At 42.5% G+C, this 13,703-nt stretch overlaps 1 protein-coding gene across 1 annotated transcript in view; it reads right to left on the bottom strand.

The window, feature by feature from the left end:
* DYNC2H1 (dynein cytoplasmic 2 heavy chain 1) overlaps positions 1-13,703 on the bottom strand; it is a 299,576-nt gene that overhangs the window by 90,048 nt on the left and 195,825 nt on the right. The gene's annotated exons all lie outside the window — the stretch shown is intronic.

Genomic DNA, 13,703 nt, shown 5'->3' on the forward strand with positions numbered 1-13,703 from the left:
GCATGTCTATAACATGTTGATAAAACTGAGACCATTACCTTGCAGAATGTCCCACATTCTGGATCCAATGGTGTTTTTTAATTTGTTCCTTACTCCCTGTGATTCCTGCTAACCAAGAGTCGTTCTAAAATCTCGCCTGGGTTCAAGTTCACTTTTCTTCAGAGAGGCCTTTGCAAAGTGTACTTTCGACTGCGTCGCACCAGGAGGCACTCAGTGTCTGCAGGACCCCACTCTGATGGGCAGACTCATCACTGGGCACAGGGAGCGGCTGCTGATCCCTCCCCTGCAAACTTCCCCATCGACCTTCCAGGCACCAGTCCCAAATTCGGTAACAATTTTATGAATCAATTACTTTATTAGGATTTGTAAAAGTGATATTTCAAATCCTGTCCTTCCTTCTCTTTATTGAGAATTATTCAATAAAGAAGAATATTTTTTCATCAATTTCCCTTCCATTATCATGAAACCTCATTCACAAAGCAGATAAATGCTTGTTTCCCTTTAACAGCTTAGTTTTCAAACTAAGAGACATTTTTATTTCTTACTAAATGGTAACACAGAAAAGTAAAGTATGAAGTTTATAATGTTAGTGAACTTAGTGTTTCCTTGTAAACATTCAAAAATAAAAAAAAATTATCGCGTATGTTACATAATTAAATAGACTGCTAATGTCTTTCAATTCTTTTGCTTTTGTCTTAAATGGTCTTAGAACTTGAAAAGCGGCAAGTAATCAAATCCAGACTTGCCTACCCACAGAAATCCGAGGTTGACACTCGCGAACCAAAGTTCACAGCACCTCTTGCTGCTGACGGTGCGACTGGCAAAGCTGTAGCACACAAATACGTCCCGAAACATGAGTAAATACACTCAGATGGGAGGATATGTGAGACAGAAGAGCATCTTCAGCTTCCTGATGTCACAAAATAAATGCACCAGGACCTTGTGTCTTCTGCAGGAATGGAGGAAAACCCCGTGCGTCAGGGTCAGCACAGCTGCTGAGAGCTCCTAACAGCCACGCAGCGCACCGTGGCTAAAATTATTACACGAGCCATTAATCTGCAAATCTTCAGCAATAGAAAAACCATCATTAGGAATAAACATAACTCCTTCTAAGAACTCTGCTATGAAACTGCTATTGGGTCTAAAGAAATAATCAAGTTCTGGAACTCCAAAGCATGTTTAGAAAAAAAGTAACTGAATACGCAGCTAGCACTTAAAAACACATAGCTCCTACAGACAAACAAGCATGGTGCCTTAACAGAAATTCTTTCTCTAGAGAATTCCAGCTACTAAGGAACGTGATCAGGAAGAACCTCCTCCCCAAACCTGCAGAACCAAGGCCCCGCAGCCGTTCCCTGCCTTGTCTCTGCCTAGTCTCCCCTCTGTGGTCACTGCTGCCACACTGCCCTGCACTCATCAAGGCCACTCACAGGCTCCCCACTCACCGGGCTCCCCCCACTCACCAGGCTCCCCACTCACGGGCTCCCCCCACTCACCAGGCTCCCCCCACTCACCAGGCTCCCCACTCACCACGCTCCCCACTCACGGGCTCCCCACTCTCTAGCCCCCCTGGGCCCCTGCTGCCTCCTGGCCTCACATCCCACCAGCCCTTCCCCACCTCCCACTGTGCTGCAGCCCCATCTGTCTCACTGCAGTCCCTCCAATTAAAACTCAGGGATGGCCCCTAAGTACACAGAAGGGTGTTAAAAATACACATTAAGACCACAATGAGATACTATGTTAACCCACTCTATTAGCAAATTGGAAGGCATTCAAAAATACTACCGACTGGTGGGAACTAAAGGATGTAGATACTACAGTCTTCCGGTGAAAATGTGAAGTAGTACAGCCATTAAAAGCATTCTGACACAATTCTATTCGTAGATATGTACCTGGAGAAACTCTGCTCAGACATACCATGAGACATGTACACAAATGGACATACTGTGTAGTTTGCCATAACTAAAAAATGAGGAGTTTTATTTATATAATGAAATACTATAAAGCAATAATAATGAAACTACAGCTAAACCAGTAACATAAACAGAATACTAGAAAAATAACGTACAGTGAGATATTCAAGCCCTAGAACACCACACGCAATACAGTGTTTTATCAATTAAAAAATTAGCAAAATGAAGCAATATGCTTTTAGGAACAAGTGTGTGTGTGAATGCATGCATGCAATACAACTACTAAAAAAGTTTAAAACAAAAGAGAATGTTGGCTCCTTTAGCAGAATGGGAAAGGAACACAACAATCATGGAAGTTGATTCAAGTTACTGGTAATACTGTTGCTCTTCATTATTGGTTCATGAGTTTCATTTTATCATCATGCTTTTAATGTTTTGTATATATATTACTGTTATATATATGCCTTTATATAGATGAATGATTTTATTTTGAAAAGACAGTAAAAATTTTAGAACTAAAGAAATACACGCGAGTCCAACAGAAATATAAATCTTGAAGGAAAACTTCCAAATTCATTCTATGAGGCCAGCGTTACCTTAATCCCCAAACCCGACAAAGCCTCCACCAAAAAGGAGAATTACAAACCAATATCCCTGATGAACACAGATGTAAAAATTCTCACCAGATACTAATAGGACCAAGCAGTACATTAAAAGGATGACTCACCAGGACCAAGAGGAACATACTGCTGGGCTGCAAGGTGGTTCAACACCCACAAATCAATGGGATCCACCACATTAACAAAAGAAAGACAAGAACCATATGATCCTCTCAACTGACGCAGAAAAAGCATTTGACAAAATACAGGATCCTTTCTTGATTAAAACTCTCCACAGTGTAGCAATAAAGCAAACATACCTCAATATCATAAAAGCCATGTATGAAAGGCCCACAATGGGGGAAACTGAGAGCTTTTCCTCTAAGGTCAGGAACAGGACAGGGACGTCCACGCTCACCACTATTGTTCAACATAGTACTAGAAGTCCTACCCTCGGCAATCAGACAACAAAAAGAAATAAAAGGCATCCAAACTGGCAAAGAAGAAGCCAAACTCTCACTCTTCGCAGATGACATTGATACTTTATGTGGAAAACCCTAAAGACTCCACCAAAAAACAGCTAGAACTCATTCAGGAATTCAGCAACATGGCAAGATACAACATCAATGTACAGATACCAGTTACATTTCTATACACTAACAGTGAAACAGAAGAAAGAGAAATTAAGAAACAGATCCCATTTACAATCACACCAAAAACCACACGATACCTAGGAATAAACCTAAACAAAGAGGTAAAGGATCTGTACTCTGAAAACTATAGAACACTCATGAAAGAAATTGAGGAAGATACAAAGAAATGGAAAAACGTTCCATGCTCATGGATTAGAAGAATAAATATTGTTAAAATGTCTATGCTGCCCAGAGAAATCTACATATTCAATGTAATTCCTATCAAAATACCACCAGCATTTTTCACGAGCTAGAAGAAATAATCCTAAGTTTTATATGGAACCAGAAAAGACCCAAAACAGCCAAAGGAATGTTGAAAAAGAAAACCAAAGCTGGAGGCATCACAATGCTGGACTTCAAGCTCTATCACAAAGCTGCAATCTTCAAGACAGCATGGTACTGGCACAAAAACAGACAGAGATCAATGGAATGGAATAGAGAGCCAAGAAATGGACCCTCAACTCTATGGTCAACTAATCTTTGACAAATCAGGAAAGAATATCCAATGGAAAAAAGACAGTCTCTTCAACAAATGGTGTTGGTCAAACTGGACAGCCACATGTAGAAGAATGAAACTGAACCATTCTCTTACACCATCCACAAAAATAAAGTCAAAATGGATGAAAGACCTAAATGTGAAACAGGACTCCATCAAAATCCTAGAGGAGAACACAGGCAGCAACCTCTTCAAACTTGTCCACAGCAACTTCTTGTTAGCCACGTCTTCAAAGGCAAGGGAAACAAAAGCAAAAATAAATTACTGGGACTTCATCAAGATAAAAAACTTTTGCACAGCAAAGGAAACAGGTGACAAAACTACAAGATGACCTGCAGAATGGGAGAAGATATTTACAAATTTCCTATCAGATAAGGAGCTAGTATCCAAAATCTGTAAAGAACTTACCAAGGAGGACACAGGATGTGATGAGCACTGGGTGCTATATACAACTGATGAATTACTGAACTCTACATCTGAAACTAATGATGTACTATATGTTGGCTGATTTAATTTAAATTAAAAAAAAAAAGAACTTACCAAACACGCCCCCCCCCAAAATAATCCAGTCAAGAAATGGGCAGAAGACATGAATAGACATTTCTCCAAAGACGACATATAAATGTCCAACAGACACACGAGAAAATGCTCAACAGCCCTAGGGACCAGAGAAATACAAATCAAAACCACAATGAGATACCACCTCACGCCTGTCAGAAAGGCTAAAATTAAGGCAGGAAACAATAGATGTTGGCCAGGATGTGGAGAAAGGGGAACCCTCTTATACTGCTGGTGGGAAGCCACTCTGGAAAACACTATGGAAGTCCTCCAAACAGTTACAAATAGAGCTACCCTATGACCCAGCAATTGCACTACTAGGTATTTATTCAAAGGATACAAACAAGTGATCCGGAGGGGCACCTGCACCCCAATGTTTACAGCAGCAATGTCCACAACAACCAAACAGTGGAGACAGCTCCCATGTCCACTGACAGATGAATGAATAAAGAAGATGTGGTTTATATATACAATGGACTATTACTCAGCCATCAGAAAGGTGAAATCTTACCATTTACACTGACATGGATGGAACCAGAAGGTGTTATGCCCAGCGAAATAAGTCAAACAGAGAAAGATAACTATCATATGATTTGGAACTTAAGAAACAAAACAGATGAACACAGGGGAAGGGAGGGGAAAATAAAGTAAGATGAAATCAGAGAGGGAGACAAACCACAAGAGACTCTTAACTATAAGAAACAAACTGCAGGTGGCTGGAGGGGAAAGGGGTAGGGGATGGGGTAACTGCAGGATGGGCATTAAGGAGGGCACATGATGCAATGAGCACTGCGTGTTATATGCAACTGATGAATCACTAAATACCCCATATGTTAATTAATCAAATTTAAATTAAAAACAAATATAAATCTTAGGAGAAAAATGAAGCCCATTAAAAGGAGAAGCCATATTAAGGTTTGTGGGAAGTTGCTATTTTATGTAAGTCAGGAAAGGCCTGCTTGATAAGGTCACCTGAAGGGAATACCAGAGTAAGCCATACAGATGTCTAGGAGTCAAAGTTCCTGGCAGAGGAAACAGAACACAAACCTGGTATAGGCAGAAGCCTGTGGTCAGGGTGGTCTGTGTGCTGCCCCGAGTGGACTAGGAAAGGAAAAGCAGAAGACAAAGACAGAGGGAGGGGTGTGTAGGTGTTTGGAGACCTTTGTACTCTGAGTTGGATGGGAAATGACTGGAGGAAAATGACAATTGCTATCACCATCTATGAACTATGGAAATGTCCATCATTTTGTTGGAACACCTATTTCCTGAGTTGGACTGACCTTGCCCAGAAGCCAAAATCCCTCTAGGAAGATTTAAGGGCTTGTGTAAATATTGATTCAATTGACTTAAGACTTTTTTCTGAATCATGCAGGGTATTAACTAGATGCAGAAAAGTAAGAACTACTTGCAACAAAATTTCACGACAATTATCTCAGACTGCTCTAGAGATTCGTTGATTTCTAAAGAAAGGAAATAGTTTTGTTGAAGACAGTGTTAAGAATGCAATTTAAGACTGCACATCCCACAGTTTACCAATTCCATAAGTAATAGCTCAAAACTGTTAAAGTGTAAAATATTACATAGGCTATCCAAAGACAACACATCTTTTTCTCATAGCCGTGGAACAAAATCACACACACAATACAAACATTTATTATTTTGGGGTGGGGGGTTTAAATGGACAAGAGAAACTGACAGTTACCAAATTCACAAAATTCCTAGGTTGGTTTTTGGGTGGTTTTTTTTTAGATTTTTTACTTATTTACTTGACAGAGAGAGCACAAGCAGTGACAGAGGGAGAGGGAGAAGCAGGCTCCCTGACAAACAGAGAGCCCAACACGGTGCTCAATCCCAGGACCCTGGGATCATGACCCAAGCTGAAGGCAGACGCTCAACTGATTGAGCCACCCAGGCACCCCAAATTCCTAGTTTAAAACACTCATTTGCGAAAAAATTCTTAAGAATGGTGAATTCTTGGAGACAGCTTTCTATATTTAATAATTCAAGAAACCGGATTCTAGTGCTGGGCCTACCACTTACCAGGTCATGACAACGGGAACTCACTACATCTCTAAGTGAAGTTTTGAATAGATTATTTCTAAAGTCTGATCCTGCAGGACGATACCTTTTGTTAATTCTGAGCCTACAGTAAAGTAAGAAATCTAACTTTGACTAAATCGTCAAAGAGAATCTGATATGCAGGGGCGCCTGGGTGGCTCAGTCGTTAAGCACCTGCCTTCAGCTCAGGGCATGATCCCGGCATTCTGGGATCGAGCCCCATATCAGGCTCCTCCACTGGAAGCCTGCTTCTTCCTCTCCCGCTCCCCCCTACTTGTGTTCCCTCTCTCACTGGCTATCTCTGTCAAATGAATAAATAAAATCTTTAAAAAAAAGAGAGAATCTGATATGCAGATTTCATGTTATTCAGAATACCAAAATGAGAAATGCTCTTCAGTTTCTCAAATCTCTAGTAAAGACGCTTTCAACGGAGGGTGCCAAAGAATCACCCCAAAATATGAATTTCAAAGCCCCAATCCCTAACAGTCTGATTTCACACATCTTGGACAGAACTTAGCAGTTTGTCTTTGAAAACAAACTTCCCAAGTAATTCTCACGTAAGTGGCCAGCACCACCACCCTAGATACTCCCTAGGGGTTAACTTAGCAGTAAGACGCACGTCAGTTTGATGATTCATCTACACCTGCAATTGTGGGTGAACAGTTAACTTCAAAAAGAGGGAAAGAAAAGAAAGTCATAAAGGGGGCGCCTGGGTGGCACAGCGGTTAAGCGTCTGCCTTCAGCTCAGGGCGTGATCCCGGCGTTATGGGATCGAGCCCCACATCAGGCTCCTCCGCTGGGAGCCTGCTTCTTCCTCTCCCGCTCCCCCTGCTTGTGTTCCCTCTCTCGCTGGCTGTCTCCATCTCTGTCAAATAAATAAATAAAATCTTTAAAAAAAAAAAAAGAAAAGAAAGTCATAAAGACACGAATCTGTTGATTTTACAGTGACAAGGAGATAAATCCGGGAAAGAGAAAGAGAAAGAGGAAGCAACAGAATTGCTTGGAGAGTTGAGGTCCTACAGATCCACAGCCACGGTTTTGAACGGAGAGGTTACGTGGGGAAGCACAGAGACCATAGTTACTGGCGCAGGCAAGCGCATGTGGTTACTGGACACGCTTTCAAAACCCCCGAGTAGATACCTAGTTACTTCTCTGACTGCTTCATTCTGGCTCTAGGGTCGCACCAACAGGGTTAAAGCTTCCCGTTCCTCGACGATACTGCACACCTAATACCCAATTCCTGGTGAGAATCTTGCCGCTCCCCAGCTGGCCTGTCGGACTTCACCACAATCTCTGCTTGTCAGACGGCCTACTATGGACCATTCTCTCTGCGTGGATGATTGAAGAAATGTTCTTACCAGAAGGTTGAAAAATATGTAAACTGATATATCTGAGGTAAAATTTTCAATTACTAGAGAGCTCAAGACCCGTCAGGGGTAGAAGTAATTGTAGGCTGTTTACACTGATTTTATGTGGTAGATGTTGATATTTAACTCAAAATAACAACAAGAAAAAGGAACAAAATATCACACCATTTTTTTCTAAGCTACATGCTGCACCTTTTCTTAGCCTGGAGAATATGCTGTCACTGCATGATTATCAACAAATGCAAACATAAAAAACAGTTGTTAAATAAACTATTATTAGAAGTGTCTCCTACAGTTGAACTCGTTGCAGATATCTTCAACACCTAATTTCTTTTAAAAGAGAAATAAAACAAACTTCTACATAACAAAAAGCTAACTTTCCATCGTCCTTTAGTGACTATAATTAACAAACTTGTGTCTTATTCTATTTATTAGATTTTCTGACATATCAATGAAGATGTACAATAACTAAAATCCATCCTCAAAAACCACTGAAGAGGAAAACCACCAAACCCAGATCCCATACAAGACACACACACGTGCGCGCACAAAAAGAATGAGATGAGACGATGCATGTAAAGTACTTGGCATGAGCACTGAGTAACGTACAGAACTGCTGAGTCACTATATTGTACACCTAAGATTAATGTAACACCATACGATAATCATACTTGAATTTAAAAAAATTTTAAAAATTAAAAAAAAGAAAAAGGCACATAACATACACCCACAGATATCTCCTTTTCTAAACACATATAACCTTATAAAAATTCTATCTTTTCTATTTTGTAAAAATTGTACCTCTGTTTCAGGAATGATACAGAAATACTTTTATGATAGCTATGTATGAGAACTATCAAGTAGTAGTGGGTTTTTAGTTTGTACTCACTCAACTGTTCACAATATGTATTATATTTATATGTATATATACATATGTATATATATGCATATTTCATGAATCAACTTATTGATTTACTAATTATTTACTACTTCCTGTAGGCTTTATAAGATCTGAAAACTTCCTGAAACTGCAAAATTTTGTGTGTATGTACTTGCATGTATTTTTCTGAGGAGAGAACGCTAAAAGGGATCCATCATACAAAAGCAGAGGTTAAGAACTACCGCCCTCAACGATGACTGTTACTGGTCCTGATGCTTCCGTGAGTACACCACAACTTCTTCTACTACTCCTCTATTGTTACCATTTTGAATTTATAAAATGCTGCTTTACAAATAATGCTGAAATGAGACCCACTGTAACTTTACAACTGGTTACTGACTAAGAATCAATCAACCTTTAGAAATGCAACTGTTAGGGGCGCCTGAGTGGCGCAGTCGTTAAGCGTCTGCCTTTGGCTCAGGGTGTGATCCCAGGGTCCTGGGATCGAGAACCTCATCGGGCTCCCTGCTCCGCTGGGAGCCTGCTTCTTCCTCTCCCACTCCCCTGCTTGTGTTCCCTCTCTCGCTGGCTGTCCCTCTCTCTGTCAAATAAATAAAATCTTAAAAAAAAAAAAAAGCAACTGTCAGGTCATATTCACACACCATGACAGTTTCTCCAGGGCACCTGCTATGCTACGTTCAGGTCCACGACTGGCTCAAGGATGCAATAAAAACACATTTGAAAGTAAACAGCTACGGTGTGGCAAGAACGTCCTCATACGATAAATGTCCTTAACTGGACAACGAGCACTCTCTCGTAGCTGATACCGCAGAAGGCAGTGGGCATGAGGGTCTCACATTCTCTACAAGGAAAAAGAAACCATCCAAATTCATACAGAGACTGAAAAAATGAAGAAACACTCAGTAAGCAACAGGATAGAATCAATGACATAATGAAAATTTCAGAATAATGATGAACAGATATTTTTCAAAATTTAGTGAGAATTATAAAACAGGTTCAAGAAACTCAATGAATACTAGCAGTGAGATGAACAAAAAGGGAGGGAAGGAGACCCTGTAGGGAACCAACCACCGGCTAAGCGGCAATCCACAAACAGGAGGGATACCACAGGCCGGCACAGAGACACTCACTCCCTGAGAAGAGGGTGGAGCCTCAACTTGGGCCCCCCTGGCTCCAGGGACCCGCACTGGGAAGACAAGCCCCCATGATGACTGGCTGTGAAAATCGGCGGGCTTAGCTCCAGGAGATAATCAGGAGAGCGGAATCTCTGCTCTTCCAAGGCCAGCACGCTACATCATTAGGCCTCAGATCCAGCACACAGGCACCTTTTCAAAGGGAAGTTTAGAAAGTGCCTAGGAAACAGATGAGGGTGGCTGGAGGGGACGTAGGCGAAAGGACAGGGTCACTGGGGGATGGTCACGAAGAAGGGCATGTGATGTGATGATGAGCGGTGGGGGTTATATGCAACTGATGGATCACTAGATTCTACCCCTGAAACTACTAATACTCTGTATGTTAATTAACTGAATTTAAATAAAAAAATAAAAATAAATTTTAAATAACAACAACAAAAAAAATGCCTAGGGTATAAGTGAAGGAGATTTCCTAATTCTAGGACTTGCGCCAGAGGGGCAGGGACCTGTAGGAGCTTTCTCTGGGAGAGAAGATATGAACAAACACCACTTTTCTTCCCTCTCGCTAGCCTAGCTGGCCTGATTCTGACACTACGTACCCACCGGAACCCCTTGCCCCGCCCTGGCATGCCACCACCCTCTGGCCTGCCCAACCCTACCAGCTGAAAAGGCACCCTTCCCAAGTGGCTCCCAAGCTGCCACACCTGATGGGCGGCCCGAGTGGTGACCAGCTCACCCCGGCAGGGACCCCTGTCTTACCACACGGCGCGGGCAGGCTCCGCGGGAGCTACTGCCCCAGCCCAACAGCAATACGTACACATCTGTCAACAGTTAGTTTAAACATAAATGGACTAAGTGCTCCGATCGAAAGACGGAGCGCCTGGATTAAAAACAGCAAGACCCCTGGTATGTGCTGACTTTAAAAGACCTGAAGACACATACAGAGTGGAAGGGACTGAAACAGATAATCCATGAAAACAGAGGAGAAAACAAGTCAGTAACAATACTTAGATCAGACAATATAGACTTTAAAACAAAGTCTGTACAAAAGAGACGAAGAAGGGTATTAAATAAGGATAAAGGGATCAATCCAACAAGAATGTAAGAACTGTAAATATGTATGTATGTACTCAACATAGGAGCACCTAAATATATAAAGCGAATATTGATAGACATAAAGGACGGTACTGACAGTAATTCAGTAATAGTAGAGGACTTTAACACCCCATTTACATTAACGGACTGATAATCCAAAGAGAAGCAGTAAGGAGACACTGGCTTTCAAGGGACTGAACAGATAAAAAGAGAATATTCCATTTCAAAAATGAAGAACACATATTCTTGTCAGGTGAACATGATTTATTCTCCATAACAGATCACATGTTAAAACACACAAGAAGTTTCAGTAAGTTTAAGAAGACTGAAAAAATATCAAGCACCTTTTCCAACGACAATGATAGGAAACTAAAAATCCATTACAGTTACCGTCCAACACATGCAGGCTAAATACCACGCTACCAAACAACCAATGTGCCAATGAAGAAAGACAAGAGAAAATAGAAAAATACCTTAAGACAAATGAAAATGGAAACGCAATGGCTCGAAATGCTTGGGAAGGAACAAAAGCAGTTCTAGAAGGGAAATTTATAGAGATAGAGACCAACCTCAAGAAACAAAAAATCTAACTTTCCACCTAAAGGGACCAGAGAAAGAACAACAAACAAAGCCCCAAATTAGAAGAAAGAAAGAAATAATAGAAAGCAAAAATAAAGAAATACAGATTTAAAAAAAATAGAAAATATCAATAAAACTAATTGAAAACTATTGAAAAGATAAAGTGGTAAACCGTTACAAGAATTACTCAAGAGTAAAACAGAAGAGCTTCCCGGGAAGATGGTGGAATGGGAGCCCCCAAGCATATCTCATCCCATGACACAACGAGGTAGCACCCTTATCTGCATAAATAACCCAGGAAATGACCTGGAGACTAGCAGAGCAGACTCTCCACAGCTAAATGTAGAGAAGAGGCCACACTGAAGAAGGCAGAAAGGGCAGAGTCACGGGAGGGAGCCAGACGGACCCATGGAACAGTGTGTGGGGGCACGGAGCGGGGAGAGGAGCAGACCCCACAGCAGGCGTCCCACATACAGGGAGACCCACAAAGGGAAGATGAACCCACTTAACAGTCTACTCTGAAAACCGGAGGCACCTAACTTTGCGAATTCTTACCATCAGTGGAGTCTGACACCTGGAACTTTAAAAATCAGAGAGCTCAGATCCGGGAGACGCAGCGTCCCCTCCTCTGAAGAGACACAGCCTAGAAGCAGCACTCTGGACACCATTTCCCTCCCCTGCGGTCCGGCCTTAACACCAGCAGGCATAGGCACAGCAACACAGCTCACCACCTAGCGTGCTAACTGTGCTCCCCACGCCCACATTCTCCTGCGCACAGGCCTGGGCTCCAGAACTCCTCCCACTGGACACCGCTGCAGCCCCTGCTAACACGGCCTGACCCGCGCCTGTGCTCTTCCACAGTGTGTCCCCTCCAACCCCACTGGCCTTAGGTCATCGGTGGCTGCAGGTCTCGTCCTCCGCCAGTGGACCAGCACCTTACTAACCTGACGCGCCCCACCCTGGCTGGAGCCCTCCCAAAGATGTGCCACAGGTTGGCAGTGCACCAACAGCACTGACAGGGGCTGGCACCCCTCCAAAGGGACCCCTGCTCCAGGGGGAGGGAAAGAGAAGCACAGACACCAGTCAGACACCGGCCCCAGCAGCAGGAGACACTGCCCACCCAAGGAAGTTTCTCAGGGGACAACGCAGGGAAAGTACCCTGAGCTTCGGTATGACCGCATCTCTGGGGAAGTCTTGGTCTGATTCAACACAAGCCCAAAGTGGCCCCAGACTGGCCCACAAACAATACACAATCCTCCCATGACAGGCACAGCCACCGAGACAAGCAGACTGAAGGCAGCTCAGCCACAAGAGTAGGACGCGTGCCACACACCCAGCAGACGCCCCAGAAGCCCAAGTGCAGACACAAACACACCCAGGCCAGGGCAACGGGTCCAAACCCCAGAAGCAAACCACGATGATGGCCAACTGACCTGTGACCAAGCAGGAAAGAATATCCAATGGGAAAAAACAGTCTCTTCACCAAATGGTGCTGTGAAAATTGGACAGTCACGTGCAGAAGAATGGAACTGGACCATTTCCTTACACCATACACAAAAATAGACTCAAAATGGATCAAAGACCTAAATGTGAGACCTGAAACCGTAAAAATCCTAGAAGAGAGCACAGGCAGTGATCTCTCTGCCATCAGCTGTAGCCCCATCCTTCTAGATACATCTCCTGAGGCAAGGGAATGAAAGGCACAAGTAAACTATTGGGGCCTCATCAGGATAAAAGACTCTGCACAGCAAAGGACATAATCAAAAATAAAGGCAGCCTACTTAATGGGAAAAGATATTTGCAAATGACATATCAGATAAAGGGTTACTATCCAAAATCTATAAAGAACTTACACAACTCAACACCCAAAAACAAATAAGCCAATTAAATAATGGGCAGAAGATATGAATAGACATTTCTCCAAAGGAGACATACAAGCGGCCAACAGACACATGAAGAAATGCTCCACATCACTCACCATCAGGGAAATGCCAATCAAAACCACAATGAGACATCATCTTACACCAGTCAGAATGGCTAAAATCAACAACACAGGAAACAACAAATGTTGGTGAGCATGCAGAGAACAGGGAACCCTCTTACACTGTTGGTGGGAATGCAAACTGGTGCAGCCACTCTGGAGAACAGTATGGAGGTTCCTTGAAAAATGAAAAACAGAGCTACCCAATGACCCAGCAATTGCACTACTGGGTATTTAGGCAAAGAATACAAAGACACTAATGTGAACGGATATATGCACCCCTATGTTTATAGCAGCATTATCAACAATAGCCAAATTATGGAAACAGCCC

This window comes from Ursus maritimus, unplaced genomic scaffold (assembly GCF_017311325.1).
Source record: "Ursus maritimus isolate PB19 unplaced genomic scaffold, ASM1731132v1 scaffold_16, whole genome shotgun sequence".
Lineage (NCBI taxonomy): Eukaryota > Metazoa > Chordata > Mammalia > Carnivora > Ursidae > Ursus > Ursus maritimus.